This window comes from Mandrillus leucophaeus, unplaced genomic scaffold (genome assembly GCF_000951045.1).
Source record: "Mandrillus leucophaeus isolate KB7577 unplaced genomic scaffold, Mleu.le_1.0 Scaffold865, whole genome shotgun sequence".
Lineage (NCBI taxonomy): Eukaryota > Metazoa > Chordata > Mammalia > Primates > Cercopithecidae > Mandrillus > Mandrillus leucophaeus.
The window spans coordinates 314,655-317,700 of NW_012109419.1; the positions used below are offsets into that span (position 1 = coordinate 314,655).

Here is a 3,046-nt window from a genome sequence, read left to right on the forward strand (position 1 = left end):
TGTGTAGTAAGGATAAATAACAGAAAGCAGATGAAATACTTTAGAATAAAAATGAAAGGCTAAGTACTGTGGGAGGGCAGACATCACTGTTGATTAGGGGTAGGGAACAGAGAAAATGGTCCTACAGTTTGATCGAGTAAGTCCTTGATTCATGGGTCCCTTTGGTACTTGACCAACTTCCTGCTATTGTCTGGAGTTGGGCATCCTCTCATCCTGTTGGCTACTCATGGTCCGTACATTTCTTTCATCATCTGCTTTAGAGAGAACATTTGTACCCAGGTGTGGTGGCAGCTGCCTGTAATCCCAGCTACTTGGGAGGCTGAGGCAGGGGAATCGCTTCAACCTGGGAAGCGGAGGTTGCAGTGAACCAAGATTGTGCCATTGCACTCCAGCCTGTGTGTCACAGTGAGACTACGTCTCAGAAACAAAAAAATAACTGTTCCTTAGAGACAAATCTATTCTAAAATAAGTGTGCTTTTCTAACAAAAAAAAAGCACATTTGACATAGTAAATTTGCTTTAAAATGGTTATGTTCCAAAGTGAACAGATTGTACACTTGTCCAAATGGATAATTCCTTATTTTCTCCACCTGTTTTATTTTTGTTATTAGCTACTTCTCATGGTGGAGAATTTACCAGATTGACTTGAATCCATAGGAAATTTTCTCTCTAAAATGAGATAACCAAAAAACTTCCTGAAAGTAGATACAGTCACAACCAGGAATTTGACAAATTTCACTGGGTCGGGATTTTACCTTTGCATAATTCAAAACATTTATTTAGTTATGTGTTCAGGAAAACTAATAATTTATAGGCATGTTAAACTATTAAGGGAACAAACTGTTAACATATTTTTATATGTACATGACTATTTTAAAATTGCAGTTAAACAATAGTTAATGAAATTATTCTGACAGGAAATCCTTATTTACACTGCTAGTTTCATGTACTTGAAAGTAATAAAATGGCAAGAGGTGTTTCATATTTTCCAACAAATTTTATTCGCCTATTCATGAAATTAGGTTAGGAAGACCTTTCTTCATTAAAGTGAGGTAGAGTTCTGTGTTACTGAAATGAAAGCTTTAGGTTAGAGATGCCCTACGCATCCAAAAACAAAATTTAAATGGAGATGACACATTGAATTTATGGAAATGTATTTCGTCTGCTTTTAGATTATGGTAGTATTAGAAGGCATCTTAAACTACAGGTCAGTGGAAGCACGTGCTGATTTTAAGGAGAATGGAGTTGAATGTGAAAATTATTTGATAGAATTCAGAGGTAACATATCCATGAACTGTTTTGCTGTGGTTTTGAATGGAGGTTTGCTGTGGTTTTGAATGGAGGTTCCCACCCAACTGTCGTCCCTGGGAAGATTGTGGGAGAGGACATGGGGCTCCAGGCAGCTAAGCACGCACGGCCTCAGTCTAATAAAATCAGGTGCTCCTCAAATTGCCTCTCCAGTGCCTCTTTGAGAACTAATCCTATTCTAGTAATTTACCTAATTGTATTTTCAGTTGTTTCTCTTTTACCAAAGGACACTAATTTTTGCTGAAGTGATTGTTCTCATTTCTGACGCTGTCTATACTTCTGTCTCATGTGCTCAATTTTGTTATTTTCTGGTTACTGCCTTCAAATGTTATTGCCTAACTTGACCACTTTCTCATTAACTTAATATTTAGGTTTAGAAAACAAATCCATCCAACATAATTCATGGTTGAAACCATGAACTAGCTGTTTACTTGCAAGCTGATTTAAATATGTAACAGGGACAACCCCAGAGGGCTTTTCATACTGAAGTGACAAAATACTTTTATTAAAAAGTGACAAAATAATTTTATTAAAAAATTCTGTTTATTTGATTATAAAAACTACTCATCTTACCAAACTAGAGTTAATGCACTCCATTTCATGTCTGATTTAGCTGGATTAAAATGAAGGGCTATTTTGTAAATCACTGGGATACACCTTCTCAGACTAGTTACTGTTGGATTTGAAGGTTTTAGAAAGCAATACAATTTCTAGAACTAGCAATCAAAACTTCAACAATTTTAAGTAATGGTAAAGTTTATTTCATTTTTAATAACAATTAGAGGACAAAATGTTGAAAATTTGCAGTTTAAAACATGCACATTCACAAAAGGCCAATGACACATAACACTGCATAGAAATAATATTACTCGACTTTAATAACTACAAAACACAGTGCATCAAACATCAAGATAAACGAACCTGAGAAAACTACTATAACCACAGATTCAATACTCTCCACTCATGCAGCTTCACAATTTCTACAGCAGTTTCAGCAGGAATGGTTTTTCAGGGAGCTGAAAATACTACTTTATCTTTAACGCAAAACTGCAGTTTTCTGTAGTAGCTGCCTTCCAAGGCTGCCCTATTTTTTTTTTAACCTAATATACTTGAAGATGTAAAAAATGACGATTGAAGTAGTTAAACAACAGATAGTATTTACTGCATTTATGGCTTCCATTTAGAACCATGAAACATAAAAATATTATTTTTAACTATTCTGCTCACATCTTTGCAAGAACAGATTTACTTGTGGAAAGTTGCTGTTAATTCAAAGTAAGCAAATATGAAATCTAGTTTTCCTACTTAAGGGAGATTTATTTGCTGAGAAGTTTTGGGAGCTTTATTAAGAAAAGTTCTTAGAGGCAAGCTAAACAAAAGATTCAATTAAATTTGTTCAAATTTCTTTGTAAAATAATCTACTTATTTAAAAAGTTGTGCAGAGGACCAATTAATTTGTCTACTGAATATTAAATTCCAGGTAGGCCATGATAGAACTTTACAAGGCAGAAATAAACATCAAGATTTACAGCAATAGCCATGCATTGGCCTGGATCACTTTAAATATGAATTCATGCAAACCATAAACCTATCAAAAACACAGCTGTTCTCATACAGAAAGTAAATCAAGACAAAATATGGAAAACATTTATTTCCCTTCCTTCAAAACTAAACTTACATTCCACTTTAATAGCTGTTGAAGGTTAATTAAAATGCAGCAAAGTATAACTACGTTACAC

At 34.4% G+C, this 3,046-nt stretch overlaps 1 protein-coding gene across 1 annotated transcript in view; it reads right to left on the bottom strand.

Moving 5' to 3' along the window:
• Positions 1 to 2,045: 2,045 nt before the first annotated feature.
• The window catches only part of ATP8A1 (ATPase, aminophospholipid transporter (APLT), class I, type 8A, member 1), a 292,825-nt gene continuing 291,824 nt past the window's right edge, over positions 2,046 to 3,046 (bottom strand). The window contains exon 38 of the mRNA XM_011968920.1: positions 2,046 to 2,895. The gene's annotated coding sequence lies outside the window, so the exon portion shown is untranslated. The remainder of the gene's footprint in view (positions 2,896 to 3,046) is intronic.